Source organism: Ovis canadensis, chromosome 21 (assembly GCF_042477335.2).
Source record: "Ovis canadensis isolate MfBH-ARS-UI-01 breed Bighorn chromosome 21, ARS-UI_OviCan_v2, whole genome shotgun sequence".
Taxonomy (NCBI): Eukaryota; Metazoa; Chordata; class Mammalia; order Artiodactyla; family Bovidae; genus Ovis; species Ovis canadensis.
This window is the reverse complement of record NC_091265.1, coordinates 36,701,166-36,726,133: the sequence shown is the minus strand read 5'-3', so window position 1 is coordinate 36,726,133 and position 24,968 is coordinate 36,701,166. Positions and strand designations below refer to the sequence as shown.

At 37.3% G+C, this 24,968-nt stretch overlaps 1 long non-coding RNA gene across 2 annotated transcripts in view; it reads right to left on the bottom strand.

Moving 5' to 3' along the window:
• The window catches only part of LOC138426426 (uncharacterized), a 70,329-nt gene extending 46,967 nt beyond the window's left edge, over positions 1-23,362 (bottom strand). The window contains exon 1 of one of the 2 annotated variants that reach the window (XR_011251643.1): positions 23,198-23,362. This is a non-coding gene — a long non-coding RNA (uncharacterized lncRNA). The remainder of the gene's footprint in view (positions 1-23,197) is intronic. The other variant, XR_011251644.1, reaches the window with a different exon arrangement.
• Positions 23,363-24,968: the final 1,606 nt, after the last annotated feature.

Here is a 24,968-nt window from a genome sequence, read left to right as displayed (position 1 = left end):
GATAGGAATAAAACAGGACTCTAGGAAAAGCAGTATACAGCAGAAAAACTTAGATCTACAGAGAAAATCATGAATAAAATTATAAAATAAATAAAAACAAGTACCATGTATGAAAAATAGAAATTTATCATGCAATATTAACCACAGAACATAATCATATTCTATAAATTTTATTGCTCAAACACATCACAAACTTTCAACATAGACTGGGAATGCAAATGGGAATGATAACAGAGAAGAGAATGGTTATACCCCCAAAGTATTTGCACATCTATAGTATGATAACTAAAATCTTGCAAATAGAATTTGAATGTGTTCAACCAGGGAGGATTTAATTTAATTTTGAATTAGGCAGAATATATTTATGTAGGCATCCTAGCAGGACAATCTACATTGAACATTCTAGCTTTGATAGACAGCTGCAGTTTTATTAGAGGAACAGTTACAAACCTAGTTCTAATTCTGTACAGAATTAGATACTATAGGACAGAAATCTGTTCCTATAATGGAGAAGCTATTTAAAGGACCTGCAAGAGAAAAGTGTTTCAGGACCACTAATTTTTCCCCTAAAAATGACTAAAAGAAAGATAAGAAAAAAGCAGAAGACTTTTCTTATATTCTGATTTGAAGGAGAAGTTGATGTTCCAAAATCTTAATAGTTCTCTACTGCTTTATTATACTGCATGTAGGGGGTCCCTGGTGGCTCAGATAGTAGAAGACCCAGGTTCTATCCCTGGATTGGTAAGATCCCCTAGAGAAGGGAATGGCAACCCACTCCAGAACTCTTGCCTGGAGAATTCCATGGACAGAGGACATGTGGTCTCCCTCAAAGAGTTGTATATAACTGAGAAATTGATGCTCTCGCTTTTTTCACTGGTAAGACTATCTGCAACTAAAATAGGCTCCTCATTTGCATTTGGGCTGGAATAAGCTCAGAACTGCCAAGCAGAAGTGGCTACAACTTCCTCCCATAAACAAAGCGGAAATGATGCTCATCATAGAAAAATAATCAGATTCCTGACACTGGTTTAACCCACAGAAAACTCAGGATTGTTTGTTAAATAAGTTGTTCCAAAAGATGAATGAATAGACCAACAAGAAAAATATATGACTAACATAACAGATACACAATTTAAGCCACCGCATTAGAAAGCTTGGTCCCTCAGGTATCTGTCATAGCCAGAACCCCTGACAGAGGTGAGGTGTTTGTGTCCATAAGAGGAGGTACTGCATGTCATCTATGTATAGGGTGAATCTTTCTTCCAGGCTTCAATAAAGGAAACTGCAAGCTAAGAATCTTTGCTCTGTAGAAAGACTCAAATCTATACCTATAGAGAATTATCATGTATTGGGTCTAAGTCTGTATTTAACCCAAAGAACATAGAAACTAGTACAGACAACTGGTCAGTGAGGGAAGTTATACTAGGATGACTGATAAAGTCCTCAATTAAGTCCACTTCACAATAGTCCTCTTTGGAACCAAAAACCATTTATATTTATGTTCCCATTTACTGAATAAATACTACCTAAATTAGGTTTTATTAAATTTTATTTGAAGTAAAATATAGAGGAGTGTACATATTAAAGTACATAGTTTGATGAATTTTAACAACCAAGACATCATAAAAAAAAACAATGTGATAGCAAACTTCAGGAATTCCCTTTGAGCCTCCTTCTAATTATTTCTTCTTTCCTTTAACAACCACTTTCCTCACCTAAAACAGCATCAGTTACCTTTGCCTGCTTTTGTAGCTTTTGAAAATGGAATCATAAAACATGTACTCATTGGGGATTGCTTCTTTCACTGAATAATGTTTGTGAGGCTCATCCATCTTGATAACATATTGTAAATGACCCACTCTCATTCTCATTTCAGTACATATCTCCCATGTATGAATATGCCACTTATGCATTACACAATAGGTGGGCATTAAGCAGCTTCCAGATTGGTACTATTAAGAGTAGTGCAGCAAATGAACATATTTGTGCTTTTCTTCTGACGACATTTCTAGGAGTAGAATTGCTGGATCATATGGTACAATAAATGTGTTCCATTTTAGGAGACATTGTCCAACTGTTTACACATTGGTTATATTATCCTAATGTAAACTTCCATTGGTCATGTCTAAACATATGACTGTCCCATATTATATACTATTATGTTCCATAGTAGGACTTTTCATTCTAGTTGTTCTTGTACTGTATATCAGTTTTATTTGAATTTGTACTTTTCTGGTGATTAATGAAATTGAGGGCCTTTCATACACTTATTGTTAATTTGACATCTCTTTTGCAAAATGCCTTTTCAAATTCATTAATATGCGTGTGACCTCAGTCATGTCTGACTCTTCTGTGAACCTGTAGAGTTTGGACTGTAGACCCAGGTTCTTCTGTCCATGGAATTTTCCAAACAGGAATTCTGGAGTGAGTTGCCATTCTCCTCCTCCAGGGGATCTTCCCAACTCAGTAACCAAACTCATGTCTCCTGCATCTCCTGCACTGGCAAGAGGATTCTTTACCGTTAGTGCCATCTGGGAAGCCTCATTTGCCGATTCTTTACCAATTGTAAAATTCAGTTCAGTCGCTCAGTCTTGTCCACTCTTTGTGACCCCATGAACCTCAGCACACCAGGCCTCCCTGTCTATCACCAACTCCCAGAGTTCACTCAGACTCATGTCCATTGAGTCAGTGATGCCATCCAGCCATCTCATCCTCTGTCCTCCCCTTCTCCTGCCCACAATCCCTCCCAGCATCCAAGTCTTTTCCAATGAGTCAACTCTTCACATGAGGTGGCCAAAGTACTGGAGTTTCAGCTTGAGCATCATTCCTTCCAAAGAAATCCCAGGGCTGATCTCCTTCAGAATGGACTGGTGGATCTCCTTGCAGTCCAAGGGACTCTCAAGAGTCTTCTCCAATACCACAGTTCAAAAGCATCAATTCTTCAGCACTCAGCCTTCTTCACAGTCCAACTTTCACACCCATACATGACCACTGAAAAAACCATAGCCTTGACTAGACAGACCTTTGTTGGCAAAGTAATGTCTCTGCTTTTCAATATACTATCTAGGTTGGTCATAACTTTCCTTCCAAGGAGTAAGCGTCTTTTAATTTCATGGCTGCAACCACCATCTGCAGTGATTTGGGAGCCCCAAAAACTAAAGTCTGACACTGTTTCCACTGTTTCCCCATCTATTTGCCATAAAGTGATGGGACCAGATGCCATGATCTTACTTTTCTGAATGTTGAGCTTTAAGCCAACTGTTTCACTTTCATCAAGAGGCTTTTTAGCTCCTCTTCACTTTCTGCCATAAGGGTGGTGTCATCTGCATATCTGAGGTTATTAATATGTCTCCCAGCAATCTTGATTCCAGCTTGTACTTCTTCCAGCCCAGCATTTCTCATGATGTACTCTGCATAGAAGTTAAATAAGCAGGGTGACAATATATAGCCTTGACATACTCCTTTTCCTATTTGGAACCAGTCTGTTGTTCCATGTCCAGTTCTAACTGTTGCTTCCTGACCTGCATATAGGTTTCTCAAGAGGCAGGTCAGGTGGTCTGGTATTCCCATCTCTTTCAGAATTTTCCACAGTTTATTGTGATCCACACAGTCAAAGGCTTTGGCATTGTCAATAAAGCAGAAATAGATGTTTTCTGGAACTCTCTTGCTTTTTCCATGATCCAGCGGATGTTGGCAATATGATCTCCAGTTCCTCTACCTTTTCTAAAACCAGCTTGAACATCTGGAAGTTCACGGTTCATGTATTGCTGTAGCCTGGCTTGGAGAATTTTGAGCATTACTTTACTAGCATGTGAGATGAGTGCAATTGTGCCGTTTGAGCATTCTTCGGCATTGCCTTTCTTTGGGATTGGAATGAAAACTGACCCTTTCCAGTCCTGTGGCCACTGCTGAGTTTTCCAAATTTGCTAGCATATTGCGTGCAGCACTTTCACAGCGTCATCTTCCGGGATTTGAAATAGCTCAACTGGAATGCCGTCACCTCCACTACCTTTGTTCGTAGTGATGCTTTCTAAGGCCCATTTGATTTCAAATTCCAGGATGTCTGTCTGTCTCTAGGTGAGTGATCACACCATCGTGATTATCTGGGTCGTGAAGATCTTTTTTTGTACAGTTCTTCTGTGTATTCTTGCCACCTCTTCTTAATATCTTCTGCTTCTGTTAGGTCCATCCCATTTCTGTCCTTTATTGTGCTCATCTTTCCAAGAAATATTCCCTTGGTATCTCTAATTTTCTTGAGGAGATCTCTAGTCTTTCCTAGTCTGTTTTTTTCCTCTATTTCTTTGCATTGATCACTGAAGAAGGCTTTCTTATCTCTCTTTGCTATTCTTTGGAACTCTGCATTCTGATGCTTATATCTTTCCTTTTCTCCTTTGCTTTTCACTTCTCTTCTTTTCACAGCTATTTGTAAGGCCTCCCCAGACAGCCATTTTGCTTTTTTTCATTTCTTTTCCATGGGGATGGTCTTGATCCCTGTCTCCTGTACAATATCACGAACCTCATTCCATAGTTCATCAGGCACTCTATCTATCAGATCTAGTCCCTTAAATCTATTTCTAACTTCCACTGTATAATCATAAGGAATCTGATTTAGGTCATACTTGAATGTTCTAGTTTTTTTTCCTGCTGCTGCTGCTAAGTCGCTTCAGTCATGTCCAACTCTGTGTGACCCCATAGATGGCAGCCCACCAGGCTCCCCCGTCCCTGGGATTCTCCAGGCAAGAACACTGGAGTGGGTTGCCATTTCCTTCTCCAATGCATGAAAGTGAAAAGTGAAAGTGAAGTCACTCAGTCATGCCTGACTCTAGCGACACCATAGACTGCAGCCTACCAGGCTCCTCAGTCCATTGTCCCAATCCCTGTCCCTGGGATTTTCCAGGCAAAAGTACCGGAGTGGGGTGCCATTGCCTTTTCCAGTGGTTTTTCCTACTTTCTTCAATTTCAGTCTGAATTTGGAAATAAGGAGTTCATGATCTGAGGCACATTCAGCTCCTGGTCTTGTTTTTGCTGACTGTATACAGCTTCTCCATCTTTGGCTGCAAAGAAAACAATCACTGTGATTTCAGTGTTGACCATCTGGTGATATCCATGTGTAGAGTCTTCTCTTGTGGTGTTTGCTATGACCAGTGCGTTCTCTTGGCAAAACTCTATTAGCATTTGCCCTGCTTCATTCTGTATTCCAAAACCAAATTTGCCTGTTACCCCAGGTGTTTCTTGGCTTCCTACTTTTGCATTGCAGTCCCCTATAATGAAAAGGACATCTTTTTTGGGTGTTAGTTCTAAAAGGTCTTGTAGGTCTTCATAGAACCATTCAACTTCAGCTTCTTCAGTGTTGCTGGTTGGGGCATAGCCTTGGATTACTGTGATATTGAATGGTTTGCCACGGAAACGAAGATCATTCTGTTGTTTTTGAGATTGCATCCGACTACTGCATTTCAGACTCTTTTGTTGACCATGATGGCTACTCCATTTCTTCTAAGGGATTCCTGCCCACAGTAGCAGATATAATGGTCATCTGAGTTAAATTCACCCATTGCAGTCCATTTTAGTTCGCTGATTCCTAGAATGTCGACATTCACTCTTCCCATCTCCTATTTCGTTCCAACTCTTTGAGACCTCATGGAATGCAGCACACCAGGCTTTCCTGTCCATCACCAACTGCCAGAGCTTGGTCAAACTCATATTCATCAGGTTGGTGATGCCATCCAACCATCTCATCCTCTGTAACGCCCTTCTCCTTTGCCTCAATCTTTCCCAGCATCAGGGTCTTCTCTAAGGAATCAGTTATTTGCATCAAGTGGCCAATGTATTGGAGCATCAGCTTTAGCATCAGTCCTTCCAAAGAATTACATATTTTGTTTTTTATACATCTTGTGCATACACACAAGATCATCTTCTATTACAACAGAAGGAGGGTATACAGTTATATTATTATTACAATAATCAGAAAGATAGGGTAACCCAGTATTTGGATGTTGGTCAGCTTCTTTATCCACTGAGTTCTTGGCTCACTCAAACAACTAGTGAAAAAAGCAGCCAATTGACAGGGATTAGAATTCGAACATGTCTCAACAACATGGACTCTCTCTCACCAAGACTGATTCTATACTGTAACTGATTCACAGCTAATTTGGTCCCCCCAAATGACCAATATATAAATATGTGTGACATTATGCAAAATACTGTATCCCTACATTGTGTGTGTGTATGTGTGAGCCACTCCATCACAGAAGGCTTGTTGCTATCTGGGGCTCTGTCTAGGAAACAACAGTGGATTCCTTCTTTAGACCTCACCAATAACTTTTTCATCATCTCTTCTCCACTCTCTCTCTCTTCCTTTTGTTATCAAAAGGAATCTTTTAAGGGAATGGAACATTGGCAATAGAGGAAGACTTACCATCAGCTCATATGTTTCTCTAAAACCTATTGCCTAGAGTTTTCAAAGACCTCAGAAGCTTAAAACCAAAAGAGATGATTATATTTCCTTTCTGACAAATTTTATTAATTATTTGAAGCAGTGGTTATGGGATTGACAAATTCATGACTGGATGAAAGATATAAATATCAGGGGAAAAATATTAGTTTAAATACCTATAAATGTATTCTGCCTAAGACATACAGTTTTTTAAAAACTTTTACCTGAGTAAACTTGAACACTTTTAAAAATCTCGTTGAGCTTAACTTACCTCATCTTGGATGGAGAGCGACCAGGCCCATGATAGCAATGTCTTAGAATTGGTGTGATTATTAAGTGGCATGCCTATAAGTAGCAGCTATCTCCTTTTTAAATATTATCCAACACATTTTCACTATGCCTAAGCCATGTACTTTTATTCAAATTATTTATAAAGACAGTGAAGAAGAGAGAAACTCTGTGAACTTTCCCTACAGTGATTCTCAAACTCTTAGTGCTCCCATCAGTGTACTTAGAGCATTGGCATGTCAACAGTAATTTCAGAAAACATCTTAACAATAACTTGAGCTCTTAAAGACCTTCAAAAGTGGGGCTGCCATCTACCACACCTTAGGAACTAACTAAATTGACAGCATTCCTAAGGAGAAAGAGCCAGGTTAATGTTCTCTGCCAGGAATCTTTGCCCCTGCATTTCAAAACTCAGTGGAGGCCACAGCTGTGACAGCCTTGTGGGGACCGCTAAGGCTTCCTAATGTTGCAAGAGCCCCTGCTGTCCTGCCATGTCACATGCCAGAAATAAAAGCTTTCCCTTGTGCACTTTCTCAGCAAAGCTCTGTGGCCTTTGAATTTCAGATGTAAGAAGAGACAAGTGCAACAATGCGTGTACAGTCGCTTGAGGACCAAAACTGTTCCTGAAATCTTAAGAGCTCACAACTGTAAAATCTGAGTACAAAGGGGCCTCAAAATTTCAAGTTTCTTTTGTTATGCATTATTGCTGAAGTATATAAATAATTTTAATGCTGCCTTGGGTATGTGTGTGTTTTCACAAGAGTGCAAGTGTACGGTTGAATCTCAAGGATGTTTTGTGTTTATGTACCTGCTATGACTACTGAACATTCAGAATGGAGAATTACACAACTTTGAGGATGGGGAAACCTTTCAAGATTATCTATTCGAGCTCCATATTTAAAAGTGTGACTAGACAACAGTGATGCAAAATGTTATCAACAAAGCAAGCACTCAAAGTTAGCATAAATACATTCTGCTTAAAAGTGAGTGAAGTTCCTCAGTCGTGTCCGACTCTTTGTGACCCCATGGACTGTAGCCTACCAGGCTCCTCCGTCCATGGGGTTTTCCAGGCAAGAATACTGGAGTGGGTTGCCATTTCCTTCTCCAGGGGATCTTCCTGACCCAGGCATTGAACCTGGGTCTCCCGCATTGTATGCAGATGCTTTACCAACTGAGCCACCAGGGAAGTCCTTTCTAGACAGAATATCAGTAGTTGTGGTGTCTCAGATGGTAAAGAATCCACCTGCAATGTGAGAGACCTGGGTTCAATCCTTGGGTTGGGAAGATCCCCTGGAGGAGGGCATAGCAACCCACTCCAGTATTCTTGCCTGGAGAATTCCCATGGACAGAGGAGCCTGGAGGGCTACAGTCCATGGGGTTGCAAAGAAGTGGACACGACTGAGTAACTAAGTACACAGCACAGGGGCGTTCTATTCCTTCCGCCTCCTGCTTGTTCTCATTCACTACAACATTATCTCTATATACATGTACATACACACACACACAAAATAAAGTGCATGTCCCATATATGCCTTATAGTTTTACTTCTGAAGTTTTATTTTTTTAATGTTTTTGTCTCTGAATGGAATAATCTCCTTTCTTTAAATCATTCATTTACAATAATTAATAACTTTCAATGAACCATATATTGGAGCAACCCTTCAAGATATTTTGAAGAATAAATCATATCCAAAGTGGTATTTTGTTCTGTTAGAAGAAAAGCCATCTCTTCTCTGAAATTCATATGGCATTTGTCTTTCTTTCTCTGACTTATTTAGTATTAGGCTTTAAAGTAATATATTCACTTAGTACCAGGCTTCCCTGGTAGCTCAGATGGTAAAGAATCCACCTGCAATGCAGGAGATCTGTGTTGGATTCCTGGGTTGGGAAGATCCCCTGGAGAAGAGAAAGGCTACCCACTCCAGTATTCTAGCCTGGAGAATTCCATGGACTGCATAGTCCATGGGGTTGCAAAGAGTCGGACACAACTGAGCGACTTTCACTTACTTCTCTCTGACTTACTTCACTTAGTATTATAATCTCCGGGTTTATCAGTGTTACTACAAATGGCATTATTTCACCCTTTTTAATGGCTGAGTAATCCTCCATTATACATATGTACCATATCTTCTTTATCTATTCATCTATTGATAGATATTTAGGTTGCTTCCATAAACATTGTAAACAGTGCTGCAATGAACACGGGATGCATGCATCATCTAGAATCATGCTTTTGTTTGTTTGCTTGCTTTCCAGATATTTACTCAGGAATGGGATTGCAAGATCATATGGTAGCTCTATTTTTAGTTAGTTAAGGAGGCTTCACACTCTTCTCCATAGTGGCTATACCAATTTACATTCCCATCAACAGTGAAGGAGCATTCCCTTTTTCCACACTCTCTCTAGGATCTGTTTGTAGGTTATTTGACAATGGCCATTTTGACTGGTATTAGGTGATATTTGACTGTAGGTTTGATTTGCCTTTCTTTAATAATTAGCAATGCTTAGCATCTTTTCATGTGCCTGTTGGCCCTCTGTATGTCTTCTTTGAAGAAATATCTATTTAGGTTTTCTGTCCATTTTTTTTTTATTAGGGCTAGAACAGTGGGGGCCAATGGGGAGTGATTACTACTTGCCAAGGGGTTTCTTTCACACATGGTGAAAGAATCTAGAATTAGATTCTGATAAAGTTGCACAACTCTGTGAATATATTAAAATTGTACACTTAAAATGGATGAACTGTGTGGTTTATAAATTATCTCAAGATTTTATTTTAAGATTGCTAAGTGCTAATGAGAAACATAAAGTGAGGAAAAGGTTTGGCAATAACAGGAAGGTGGGAGGGGGAACAGTTACAGATAGGATGGGGAGCCCTCCCTGAGGTGACATTTTTAAGACTTGAAAAGACACGAGAGTGGGCCAGGCTACCATCTGCAGGAGAAATATTTCAGGCAGAGAGAAGAGCAAATGCAAGACCTCAAGGCAAGCCATGTGTCTGGTGTGTTTGGGGACCAGCCTGCCTGCTGATGGCCGGGGCTGTACTCTCACCCTGGTGGTTGTTTGGCCTGAGGGTGTCCTAGCACTGGAGCCTACAAGTGGTTGGGCAGGGCTGGGTCTTTGGGGTGTGGGGAGGGAATGACGGCTTCCAGGATGGCTCACACAAATGAGTACTTGCCAGAGCTGCTGCTGCCCATGCCTCTGTCCCAGTCATGAGACAGATCCAGCCCTGCCCCTGCGTGAGTCCCTCCAACACTAACAGGTAGGTCTGGCACTGTCTCTTATGAGGTCACTGCTTTTTTCCCCCTGGGTCCTCATGTGCACAGGACCTTATAGGAGCTCTTCGAGAATGAATTTTTTGTTTCCTCCACTCCAGTGGAATCCTTGCCACGAAATCCCCTATATTTCAAAGCCAGATTACCTGGGGGCTTCTTCTCTTGTAGTCAGAACCCCAGACTGGGAAGCTCGACATGGGATTCAGGACTTTCACTCCTGTGAGAAAACTTCTGTGGTATAATTATTTTCCATTTGTGGACCACTCACCCAGTAGGTATGGGATTAGATTTTATTCTGATTGTGTCCTTCCTCCCACCTTGCAAGGCATCTTCTTTGTCTTTGGACTTAGGGTATCCTTTTTCAGTAGGTTCCTATGGTTTATTTTGTCAGTCAGCATTTAGTTGTGACTTTGAAATTTTTGCAAGAAAGGGTGAGCTTATGCCCTTCTACTCCACTGTCTTGCCACCAAATCTTCATTAGAATATTTCTTATCTCCCCATTACAAACAGGCAAGTGCATAAAGAATTTTGCTTTACGTTCAAAGCCCTCTGCTATCTGATCCCACCCTAAATACCCCCTGGATATAAGAAAAGCTTATATTGCAATGAAAAGTCATGTAGTTCCAAATTGTGGGGCAATAATGCTCAAAATTCTCCAAGCCAGGCTTCAGCAATATGTGAACTGTGAGATTTCAGATGTTCAAGCTGGTTTTAGAAAAGGCAGAGGAACCAGAGATCACATTGCCTACATCCGCTGGATCATTGAAAAAGGAAGTGAGTTCCGGAAAAATATCTATTTCTGCTTTATTGACTATACCAAAGCCTTTGACTGTGTGGATCACAATAAACTGTGGAAAATTCTGAAAGAGATGGGAATACCAGACCACCTGACCTGCCTCTTGAGAAACCTATATGCAGGTCAGGAAGCAACAGTTAGAACTGGACATGGAACAACAGACTGGTTCCAAATAGGGAAAGGAGTACATCAAGGCTGTATATTGTCACCCTGCTTATCTAATTTATATGCAGAGTACATCATGAGAAACGCCAGGCTGGAAGAAGCACAAGCTGGAATCAAGATTGCCAGGAGAAATATAATTAATTCAGATATGCAGATGACACCACCCTTATGGCAGAAAATGAAGAGGCACTAAAGAGCCTCTTGATGAAAGTGAAAGAGGAGAGCAAAAAAGTTGGCTTAAAGCTCAATATTCAGAAAAGTAGGATCATGGCATCCGGTCCCATCACTTCATGGGAAATAGATGGGGAAACAGTGGAAACAGTGTCAGACTTTGTTTTTGGGCTCCAAAATCACTGCAGATGGTGACTACAGCCATGAAATTAAAAATGCTTACTCCTTAGAAGAACAGTTTTGACCAACCTAGATAGCATATTCAAAAGCAGAGACATTACTTTGCCAACAAAGGCCCATCTTGTCAAGGCTATGGTTTTTCCAGTGGTCATGTATGGATGTGAGAGTTGGACTGGGAAGAAAGCTGAGCACCAAAGAATTGATGCTTTTGAACTGTGGTGCTGGATAAGACTCTTGAGAGTCCCTTGGACTGCAAGGAGATCCAACCAGTCCATTCTGAAGGTGATCAACTCTGGGATTTCTTTGGAAGGAATGATGCTAAAGCTGAAACTCCAGTACTTTGGCCACCTCATGTGAAGAGTTGACTCTTTGGAAAAGACTTGGATGCTGGGAGTGATTAGGGGCAGGAAGAGAAGGGGACGACAGAGGATGAGATGGCTGGATGGCATCACTGACTCTACGGACGTGAGTCTGAGTGAACTCTGGGAGTTGGTGATGAACAGGAAGGCCTGGCATGCTGCGATTCATGGGGTCGCAAAGAGTTGGACATGACTGAATGACTGAACTGAACTGAACTGAAGCATCACCCAGGAGGTAATCACCTTCCTTGTGGACTTTGTCCTGTTTCTTCCAAATTTTCAGAATTTTTGAATATGCTAACACGTGTCTTTCTGTAATTTAATTATGGGAATACAACTAGTTAGAGGAAAAGTAGTGTTCTGATGATTTCATGCAGCTAAAATAGAACGCGATATGTAGGGCTTGTGGTTGAAATGGTCAGAACATATGGATTTAAGATCAAAGTTAATGTCCTGTGATTTTGAGTTTAGTCATTATCCATAGCAAAGTTTTTGAAGTTTTCTTTCCTTTTTTCTTCAGATTGTGGAGTAATAATAATATAGGATATAAAAGATTAGAAAATGTGGTATTAATGAGGGTTGTTTCTTTTATTTTTATAGTACTATCAAAGGAAATGAAGATAGACATGCTTCTTATAAAGTTGAAGCAACTGGAAAATGACCAAAGTTTATAAGTAATTTTGTTGGTGACAGGAATATTTCATTTTCTTTTTATGTTTTACTTTTATGATCAGAAATACCAATCATGTAATCTCCAGCTGCTTTTTACCACAGAGAATTTAACAATTATAATAAAAAGCAGCAAACACAATTGTTTCTTTTCAAACACCATTAAATTATCCAATGTAGAATTTTTCTAAAAATATACTAAGTAAAAAGTGAAAGTTGCTCAGTGCTGTCCAACTCTTTGAGACCCCATGGACTATACAGTCTGTGTAATTCTCCAGGCCAGAATACTGGAGTGGGTAGCCTTTCCCTTCTCCATGGGATCTTCCCAACCCAGGGATTGAACTCAGGTCTCCTGCACTGCAGGCAGATTCTTTACCAGTTGAGCCACGAGGGAAGCCCAAAATATACCATAGCTTAGCCAAAAAAATGATTAGTTCCTGCCCCTATTAAAAGTACTTATATTTTTTTAATAAATTTCTATAAAATGCATTTACACAAAGATTTTAGAATATTCTATGGCACTGTTCATGCCAACCAAAACTGTATGTGATTGTTGCTACTTTATTTAAGTAAATCTCTGAATATTTAATACCATTAAATATAACATTACTGATTAAAAGAGATGCTTATGATCTTGAGGAGATAAGACCCTTGGAAAATGGTAATAAACTGTGGAATTGTTAGTACTGAGAAATGTGATTGAATTCATTTTTTTCATTTAAATGCCATTCTTCCCTTTTTTCCAAACATGTATTCACTTAAAGCAGTTATTAATTCCAGGTCCTATGCAAACTTCAATGTGCTCATATCATTTAATTATCTCAACATTCATAATGTGTAGGTATTATTTTTATTCCCAGCTTGTGACTAAAGATTTTGAAAAACAAATATACAAAATCATTTTCCCTTGGTCTCATAATTAAAACAAAGAAAGAAAGAGAGAGAGAACATTCTTTATTGCTAGATTACTTTGCTTTCTAATTTAAGCCTCAATGTTCTTCAGTCATCCATCCATTTCCTACATTCACCATGAAGCATTTCTTGATCATACCAAGCCAGTACTTTAAAAATACCTGCTTAGGAAATGGATGCCATTACCCATTCCTAAAATTTTTCACATATGGAGGTCTTATAGGCTGAGTATAAAATAAGCACTTAGTGTATTTGAACATAACAGGATTCTGAAACAGTGTGATGTTTCATAATCAGTAAAAAATCTAGTTATTTAAACTCAACATTATTTAAAATTCAAAACTCAAATCCAAATGCATGATCTGACCCAATTTAGATTTTATGTGGATAAACTAACAGATAAACCAAGAGTCTATTCAGGTCTATCATTAAGTGAAAATCCAAATGAAATTTACTACCTCTGTTGTTACATTGAATAGAATCCTTCATAACTGACTTTCCTTACAAATCAATATTCTCCATATCCTCTGAATCAGGTACCGATCAATAGCTAGCTACCCTTTACATGTCTAAAATACTAATGCAATTTTCTCACCAGGAGTCAACTGAATAAACACCAATTGTCCTAATTCTCAAACTATTTCTCTTACCATCTTTCACTGCTGATAACATCACTACGTATATCCTGACTATAAAGACTCAATCCTTTAATTAATTTAAAATATATTAATTTAAAATATTCCTGTATTTAATTAAAACAAAAAATATATAAATCACAGGTGTATGATTTTGAATGTTTATCATGTATCACAATAAATATTTTTAAAATGATCAAGTTTATATCTATTTTTGTGATAATACTGAAATAATGTTTAATGCATTCAACAGAGCTTTCAAGTTTCAGAAGTGGATAATATGAGGACAATATTTGGCATTTTGTGAATTTGTGTGAATTATGTAATGTGAATTATGTGAATTTTGTAATATTTAACTGAATTTTTTCTAATTAGAACCAATCCCCCAAGTCCAAAAAATAATGCTATAAATTTTTATTAAAATAGAATATCAAACATAAAATGCATATTGAAACATAATAAACGTATATCAAAATATAATGAATGTTTTCAAAAAGTAGCATAATAGAAAGCTAAATGGAAAAGAACTCAGAGTTTATCCCTACAATACCACTGATTTGCTGAACAAATTAGTAGAGGAGCCTCAGTAAACCTGTCTGCTACAGATATTATATAGGCAGAATTATTTCAGTACTCACTCTCAACTCTATGTTTTTACAAAGAGCTACTCACCTCAAAAAAAAAATGTGAGAGTTCTAAGATTTTTGCATATTACTGATAATGAACTTTACCATTCTGCAAAAGAGTGTAACGGCTTTCTCTTTATTTCATAATGTTAATGATCAGAATTCTGCTGACGAATAACCTCAGTTTCTCTCAGTATATGTATGTGTACTGAAATAACATCAGGACAAATAGTTTTTAAAAAGCAGGTTATCAAGACAATGTTACAGATGTTTTATTGTACTAAATTTATTTGCAGGGTGAATGTTCTACTCATCTGTAATATAATAATATGGTGGTAATTAAGCTTGGACTTTTCTGTTTAGTTGGATATTGTTCTATTCATTCATTTCTCATATTTGTCACATCTGAACTCTTAGTTTAAGATCATATTTAACAGCATTCTAACTACTGCACTTAGTACTAGTGATAGTGTTAATTGCTCAGGCATGTCCAACCCTCTTGTGACACCATGGGCTGTAGATTGCCAGGCTCCTCTGACCATGAGATTCTCCAGGCAGGAATACTGGAGTGAGTAGCCATTTTCCTCTGCAGGGGAGCTTCTCGACACAAGATTCAAGCTCGGGTCTCCTGAACTGGAGGCAGATTCTTTACTGTCTGAGCCACCAGAGAAGCCCCTATTCTAATAAGTACTTTAGTATCTCAGTAGAAGCTGAAGTATATAATGTTAATTTGTTTGTCTCCGTATAGTTAAGCTTTTCTATAATTAGTTTATTTTCTATAAACTAAGTTTCTATAGAATCTATATATATTTTCACATTTGTGTAACTTTCTCTTGCATTCACTAAACTTAATCAGCAAATAAGAAAACAATTCAGTTAAAAATTTCAGCAATTTTGTCTTGTATAGTTATTTTAATTTAATAAAAGTCACATCAACATTTAAATATAAATCATAAATAAAATGCTAATAATAAACATTGCAAAGTAAGTGGCATTGCAAGTGGAGTGGCAAAACTGCCTTCTTTTAAAAGTTGAAAAGAAACATAAACTTTGTAATACTGAAAAATCTTATTCTCACCTTTCTATCGGAGTATGTAAAAAAATTAAAAGTGGAGGTGACTATTAAACAATATCACCTATCTGCTTTCTGTTTTAAAAGGTAAATCATTTATTTGCATGAGATAAAACTTCCTTTACTTGAATTGATATCTCACAAAATTGAAAATGGTTTGATCATTTTAGTGACAAAACTAACATCAAGACAGGGAAAGAGACACAGATGTGTATAACGGACTTTTGGACTCAGAGGGAGAGGGAGAGGGTGGGATGATTTGGGAGAATGACATTCTAACGTGTATACTATCATGTGAATTGAATCACCAGTCTATGTCTGACGCAGGATGCAGCATGCTTGGGGCTGGTGCATGGGGATGACCCAGAAAGATGTTATGGGGAGGGAGGTGGGAGGGGGGTTCATGTTTGGGAATGCAAGTAAGAATTAAAGATTTTAAAATTTAAAAAATAAAAAAGAAAAAAAAAAGAAAAAAAAAAAAGAAAAAATTTTCAAATTTAGCTCAGCATCACACTTTTGTAGTTTTAAATAACCATGGTATTTTATTTTAAATAAAAGATTTCTGGAATTACAGCTATCTGGGAGTCTATGAAAAGAGGTTCTAAGACTGAGAAATGAAAACATTTCAAATTGTGTGTGTGTGTGTTTTGTTTTTTTTTTTTTTCTGGAGTCTTCAAAGACTTACCAGAGCATTAGAGCTCAATAAGTGATTACAGTTTTGTAAGTATTCAGAGTTTATGAGACCTCTGTGGATCTCACTGTTCTCAAGACTTTTGTTTCCTACATCCTGAAACTACTCACAGGATGCTTCCTGGTGCACACTGAACTACTAGGTCGGTGTCCTTTCAAGTTTTGAAGAAAACAAACAAACAACGCTAAGACACTATTATTCACAGATACATTCTTAGGGACTATGATTGTTATGAGTGGAGTAACAGTGTTAAAAAACAATAATTCAAAGGATGGCAATCTTGAATCTTAAAACTCCTGATAACAATAGATTCTATATTTTTAAAATGCTTTCCACTTACATTTTTATTTGCTCAATTCAATAAATAAGGCATTTGAGTACATAAAAAGCAATTTTTGTTTTGCTTTTCTTCTTATATCTTAAATTGCATAGGACATCCATTTTATTTTCACTGAAATGAGCTAATTTTCAACATCATTTAATAAAACCACACTTTCTTTTGTAGAACTCAAATATCCAGAATATTTTTTGTTTTCCAAATCTAACTGAAGACGTAAATAGTCTTAATGATGTTGGTAAGTAAGACCTATCACTGAAAATATCTATGGCTCATTGAAATTTATTCAAAAGCTTAATAGCATGTCCTACTAGCAACAGTGATTAAACAATGACATTATATTTAACTTTTCTTAATATTTTCCCTTTTATGCTCATAAAAGCAGATAACACTGTTACATAGTGTTATAGCAAATGTGTGTGTTTTTATTGATTTATTTATTTTTAAGTTTCACAAATAATCTATTTTTGAAAATTCAATTCAATTCAGATCAGTTGTTCATTCATGTCTGACACTTGGGGACCGCATGGACACAATAGGCCTCCCTGTCCAATATCAATTTCTGGAGCTTGCTTAAACTCATATCCATCAAGTTCATGATGCCATCCAACCATCTCATCCTCTGTCATCCCCTTCTCCTGCCTTCAGTCTTTCCCAGCATCAGGGTCTTTTCAAATGAGTCAGTTCTTTGTATCAGATGGTAAAGTATTGGAGTTTCAGCTTCAGAATCAGTCCTTCCAATGAATATTTCAGACTGATTTTTTTTAGGATGGAGTGGTTGGATGAGCTTGCAGTCCCAGGGACTCTCAAGAGTCTTCTCCAATACCAAGGGGCAAAAGCATCAATTCTTTGGTGCTCAGCTTTCTATATGGTCCAACTCTCACATACATACAAGACTATTGAAAAAAAAAAAACATAGCTTTGATTAGGTGGTCCTTTGTTGGCAACGTAATGTTTCTGCTTTTTAATATGCTGTCTAGGTTGGTCATAGCTTTACTTCCAAGCAGCAAGTGTCTTCTAATTTCATGGCTGCAATCACCATCTGCAGTGATTTTAGGGCCCAAGAAAGTAAAGTTTGTCACTGTTTCCATTGTTTCCCCATCCATTTGCCATGAAGTGATGGGACCAGATGCCATGATCTTAGTTTTTTGAAGGTTGAGTTATAAGCCACTCTCCTCTTTCACTTTCATCAAGAGGCTTTTCAGTTCCTCTTTGCTTTCTGCCATAGGGTGGTATTATCTGTATATCTGAGGTTATTGATATTTCTCCTGGAAATTTTGATTCCAGCTTGTGCTTCATCTGGCCCAGCACTTCACATGAAATACTCTGCATATAAGTTAAATAAGCAGGGTGACAATATACAGACTTGACGTACTCCTTTGCCTATTTGGAACCAGTCTGTTGTTCCATGTTCAGTTCTAACTGTTGCTTCTTGACCTGCATAAAGATGTCTCAGGAGGCAGGTAAGGTGGTCTACTATTCCCATCTCTTTGAGAATTTTCCACTCTTTTTTTGTGATCCACACAGTCAAAGGCTTTATCATAGTCAATAAAGCTGAAATAATGTTTTTTTCTGGAACTCTCCTGCTTTATGATGATCCAGTGGATGTTGACAACTTGATCTCTGGTTCCCCTGCTTTTTGTAAATTCAGTTTTGACATCTGAAGTTCTTGATTCATGCACTGTTGAAGCCTGGCTTGGAGAATTTTGAGCATTGCTTTGCTATCATGTGAAAGAAAGTGAAAGTGAAGTCGCTCAGTCGGGTCCTACTCTCTGTGACCCCATAGACTGTAGCCTACCATGCTCCGCCGTCCATGGCATTTTCCAGGCAAGAGTACTGGAATGGGTTGCCATTTCCTTCTCCAGAGGATCTTCATAACCCAGGGATCAAACCTGGGTCTCCTGCATTGTGGGCAGATGCTTTACCGTCTAAGCCACCAGGGAAGTATGCTAGCATGTGATATGAGTGGAATTTAGTGGTAATTTAAAAATTCTCTGGCTTTGCCTTTTTTTGGGATTGGAATGAAAACTGACCTTTCCCAGTCCTGTGGCCACTGCTGAGTTTTCCAATTTTGCTGGCATATTGAGTGCAGCAGTTTAACAGCAACATCTTTTTGGACTTAAAATAGCTCAGCTGGAATTCCATCCCTCCACTAATTTTGTTCCTAGTGATGATTCCTAAGGCCCACTTGACTTCACATTCCAGGATGTCTGGCTCTAGGTGAGTGATCACACCATCACGGTTATCTGGGTCATTCTGTGTATTTTTGCCACCTTTTCTTTATATTTTCTGCTTCTGTTAGGTCCATACCATTTCTGTCCTTTATTGTGCCAATCTTTGCATGAAATGTTCCCTTGGTATCTCTAATTTTCTTGAAGAGATCTCTAGTCTTTCCCATTATATTATTTGCCTCTATTTCGTTGCACTGATCACTGAGGAGTGTTTTCTTGTATCTCCTTGCTATTCTTTGGAACTCTGTATTCAGATGGGTATATCTTTCCTTGTTTCCTTTGGCTTTAGCTTCTCTTCTTTTCTCACCTATTTGTAACGTCTCCTAAGACAACCATGTGGCCTTTTTGCATTTCTTTTTCTTGGGGATGGTCTTGATCACTGCCTCCTTTACAATGTCACCAACCTCCATCCATAGTTCTTCATGTCTTCTATCAGATTTAATCCCTTGAATCTATTTGTCACTTCTAGTTTATAATCATAAGGGATTTTATTTACATCATACCTGAATGGTATGAAATTCCATACCAGGTTTGAAATTTTTCACTCAGGTGGAGGTTATGCAAATATTCCCAAGAGGATGAATTTTAATGTGTTCTTTTTCTTGAAACATTTCTGAATGGAATTAGTCACTGAGAAATGGACACACTAAGCAATCTCAGAACCTCTTATCCCACAATTAAATCCATCATCTAATCTAGAAAACAATAAGAACATTTTTAAAAGTACCTTTTAGTAAAAACTATCCATATATTTATTTTCTCTCCCTCGGTAAATGAATGTTTACAATCTATTGCAAAAAATTACTTTGAAAATATTACCTATAATAATTTATTATAAAGTATAACATGGGCCAGTTTTTATAAGAAACATTTTCAGCTCAGTTCAGTTCAGTCACTCAGTCGTGTCTGACTCTTTGCAACCCCAGGAATCGCAGCACACCAGGCCTCCCTGTCCATCACCAACTCCCGGAGTTCACTCAAACTCATGTCCATTGAGTTGGTGATGCCATCCAGCCATCTCATCCTCTGTCGTCCCCTTCTCCTCTTGCCTCCAATCCCTCCCAGCATCAGTGTTTTCCAATGAGTCAACTCTTCGCATCAGGTGGCCAAAGTATTGGAGTTTCAGCTTTAGCATCAGTCCTTCTAATGAACACCCAGGACTGATCTCCTTCAGAATGGACTGGTTGGAATTCCTTTCAGTCCAAGGAACTCTCAAGAGTCTTCTCCAACACCACAGTTCAAAAGCATCAATTCCTCGGCACTCAGCTTTCTTCACAGTCCAACTCTCACATCCATACATGCCCACTGGAAAAACCATAGTCTGGACTAGTCAGACCTTTTTTGGCAAAGTAATATCTCTGCTTTTCAATATACTATCTAGGTTGGTCATAAATTTCCTTCCAAGGAGTAAACGTCTTTTAATTTCATGGCTGCAGTCACCATCTACAGTGATTTTGGAGCCCCCCAAAATAAAGTCTGACACTGTTTCCAATGTTTCCCCATCTATTTCCCATGAAGTGATGGGACCAGATGCCATGATCTTCGTTTTCTGAATGTTGAGCTTTAAGCCAACTTTTTAACTCTCGGCTTTCATTTTCATCAAGAGGCTTTTTAGTTCCTCTTCACTTTCTGCCATAAGGGTGGTGTCATCTGCATATCTGAGGTTATTGATATTTCTCCTGGCAATTTTGATTCCAGCTTATGCTTCTTCCAGCCATGCATTTCCATGATGTACTCTGCATATAAGTTAAATAAGCAGGATGACAATATACAGCCTTGACATAGTCCTTTTCCTATTTGGAACCAGTCTGTTGTTCCATGTCTAATTCTAACTGTTGCTTCCTGACCTGCATATATTAAATATTATTAAAACTTCAGAAAAAATAATCTCATGTTTTTTTCAGTTTTATATATATTTGGAAAACATATGAGTCTTTGGTATTAAAATAAACAAACACAAAACTCACCTTACTTTCCAACATCCAAAGTGTATATACTGGATTTTATGAGATCAAAGGAAAGGAAAAGAAAAAAAAATGTGATGACCAAATATAATATATGCCACAATTACATTCAAAGTCAAATGGTAATAGAAAGCCACTTTTGAGAACTATTTTGGCCATGTAAACTTACTGCTCAATATAAATCTCATAAAGCTGATATATTCTTTGAGGACAGCCAAAAAGCTGCATCACCTTGCCAACAAAGGTCCATCTAGTCAAAGTTATGGTTTTTTCAGTAGTCACATATGGACGTGAGAGTTGGACCATAAAGAATGCTGAGCAGAGAGTCCCTTGGACTGCAAGGAGATCAAACTAGTCAATCCTAAAGGAAATCAGCCCTGAAAATTCATTGGCATGACTGATGTTGAAGCTGAAAACACCAGTACTTTGGCCACATGATGCAAATAACTCACTCACTGGAAAAGACTCTGATGCTGGGCAAGATTGAAGGCAGGAGGAGAAGGGGATGACAGAGGATGAAATGGTTGGATGGCATCATTGACAGAGACAGTTTGAGTAAGCTCTGGGAGTTGGTGATGAACAGGGAAGTCTGGCATGCTATAGTCCATGGGGCCACAAAGAGTCGGACATGACTGAGAGGCTGAACTGAATTGAACTGAAAAAGCTACATGGCAGGCACTATGAAAGTCATTCTATAATTGTATCATGTTCATTATCTTTATTTTAATACACACAGAACCTCTAAAGGATGAATGCTACAGTTGCATTATTATATTGATGAGGATTCTATGATATGAAAGATTAAATTAATTATTCCAACATAACACAGTTAAATAGTAAAACTCTTGTCAGTGTATCTCCAAAATTTTTATTCATCATCAGCTTATATGATCTGCTAAAGTGACTTACATGAAGAAGATCCTTCATGGTCTATGTACATAATCATGTGCTTCAAAATACTGTTAATGCTTATCTCTGGCAATGTTCAAAAACATCCTTGAATAGCACCCACTGTCTAGCTACAAATACACACTTCCAAGGGTAGAATTTAGGGGTCACAATTTAATCCATAACAGGTGCCAGTTAGGGAATTTCTAGCCCTGGGGAGAGGGATATTTAAAGGGCATGACAAATGGCTTTTTGCACCAGAGGGAGTGGCATCTCTTTAGTGCAGCATAAAATGGCACAACATATGGAACTCTCTTAAGCCAAATCTGGGGAAACATATACTATTACCTTCTTGGGATTTTAGCTTACTCTTTAAACTATAAAATAAATCTCCATGAGGAATTGGAAAATTTTCATTTTTTGATACTCACCCTTATCTAGACAATTGGGAAAAATCTATAAGATGATATCAGAACTAGGAATAGAGCCCTTGTATCCAAACTTTTAGAATCTCTCAGTCAAATCATGTAGCTAATTCTGGCAATGCTATTTAAGAAAAGTAACTTGAGTTCAAGAACATTTAAATTTGACAAACTCAATCCAAGAGAACACGAAGCAACTAACATTGCCTTCGGATACTGGAAACTACTCTGTGGAAGAAAATTGAGAGTCGTCTTGTATTGTCTAGAGGGTAGAACGAAGATCATTTGGTGGGAGTCACTAGGAAACTATTTTTTAAAGTCTGTTTTAACAATTATAGTATTCATTACGTTAATGCTTTGCATTATAAGAATGAGAGCAACATGTTTGCAGAGGAACAAACAAGTTGAACAGCAACTTAGAGAAAAAAATAAAGCACACAGGGAGAAATCAAACACTGGCTAGATATTTGAACTATATGAACTTCAAAGTTTCTTCAAACTCTGAAAGCTAATATTCTGTAATAAAGAAGATTATTGTAGTTTAATTCAGTATGAATGAAAGACGCTGAAATACAGACTTATTTGGATACTAAAGAGAAAATGAGATGATATTATTCAATAATGTTTCAGCTCATAATTGAGAATACAAAGCCACTCAACTAGTAGGCAAAGCTACTACTGTGCCCACATTCAAAATTATCTCTTGAATCCTAATGAAATATTAAAATAATATTATTTTAATTGTCCCTCCTTAAGCATGGAGAGTAAAACTTATAGCATACACATTTAGAGTTCAGATACTGAGTATTTTATTTTATTTTATTTTATAACAGCAGAAGTATATTTATTTAGCAAAGATTTTAAAATAAGATACCAAGTATTTTAACATCTTTCAAGAATCCAATATATCTGTTAATAGTCAACAAGTTCTAAATATATTTTGAATTATTAAACTTGCTTCTATAACTAAAACAAAAGTTTATTAAAAATAATTCAAGCTGAAATTTTATGACCAAGTTGCAGAATGAAAAAAGACAATCTAATAAAGTACTACTCTTCTCCCCTAAGCCACTCAAACCTACATACCTGTAATAAGAGAAAGAGGAAGAGACCAGGAGCTACCAGGAGTTGGAGAGATGAGAGAGCCAGAGTTGGTTCTACCAGGACACCACCCAAGCCTATATCTCAGACTGCCCCTGAATAGAGTCTTTGAAGATATTAGTGCCCTTGAATCATTGTCCTTGAGGAGTCGTTACCCCTGAATCCATTCTGACTTGCAGTATCTGAGAACAAAGTCCTTCCTAACAAGTTATCCTTTAAGCCAAGGACAGGAAAAGGGAGAGATGGGTTAAGTTAATGTTACTTTCTTCTTTTTTCATGTTCCCAAATATATTATACCTTTATTTTTCCTTTTAGGTAACTGACAAAAAGTATCTCATCAAGATATGAGGTGTATTAGGGAACATTGAAATAGGTGAAGTTCAATTTACTCAAGTTCTTATTGAATCTGTTCTAAAATACAACTTAACTTTCTATGTTTTTCATTAAAGAACAAACATAAGTTCTGTGATAACCATTACCAAGTCTATTCCATTAACATTTTAAAACATCATTTTTGTTGATCTTTAAGTAAGAACCAGGAACAAACTGCTCCCCCAAATAGACTATCTTATAAGTGTTTATAACACTTAAAAGTAACATCAGCTTATACACTATCAGATATTCAATATTCTCACAAAGTTGCAAAATAATATATACTGATGCTTAAATTCTTATATGTGGATATTTGGAAACAATTATTAGAAGTTCAACATGTATTTCTTTATGTAAATTACATTTTCCCACAGTATCAATATTTTTATATTAAGAAAATGCATATGGCTGTCATTTCTAAATAATAAAAATATTGTCTTGGGCGGGGGGAAAGCCTCCAATTTTCCCAATAAAAGAAGTATATATATATATATGTATATATTCATTTATACACATGCAACTTCCAAATCTCATGCTGAATTATTGTTTTGAAACTAGCTGAACCACATGAGTATAAGCCAGGCTTTGTAGTTTCTTAACCTTTTTAAAATTTTTGACTCATTATGCAAAATAAGGTCTCTCTTATGCCTGTTATTAGAAACTAAATAATTTTAAGATACGTGTGTAATTCACAGAGGAAAATATGAAGAATAAAAAAGGTACAAAGAATTACTGAGTAGATGCCTGATAGATTAAAACATCCAAAATATGGATAATATATCCTAGTGTGAAAATATATGAATAGGCATATAGCTATATGAATATAAGTATGATGTAATCAAACTAATAAATTTTACTTGAAGTGCATGGGAAATTGCTCTAAAAGAACAATGAACATTTCAGTAAATGTTCAATAAATCAGAGTTGCTTAAAAGCAGAATAAGAAAATAACCATTGTTTTCCATGGGAATTTATTGGGAGAGAACTTCTGCTTGATGTGAAGTAGGAGACAGAACAAAACACAAAAGTAATAGATTTTGTACATTAGAAAGCTTAAATAGCCTGAATTATAAACACTCTAAATGAAGATGTTCCTCAAAGCAATGCATTTTACAGTTCAAAATCCATTTCAAGATGTTTAATAAGATTTCATTTAATTTGCGCTCTTTTGAAACTGTTCACCAGGCAAAAAAGAAAATCTGTCACCTTTTGTTTGGCCAGCTTCAAATCTTATTGTTTCCTACTGATAAAAAATAAAATTTACATGGCCTAGTTTATTTCATATGTTTATTTTAACTATTCTATTACTATTAGGACATGAAGGAATTGAAATATTTTATTTATAAAAAAGAACAAGGTCAAATGGATGAGTTGTTATTTAGAG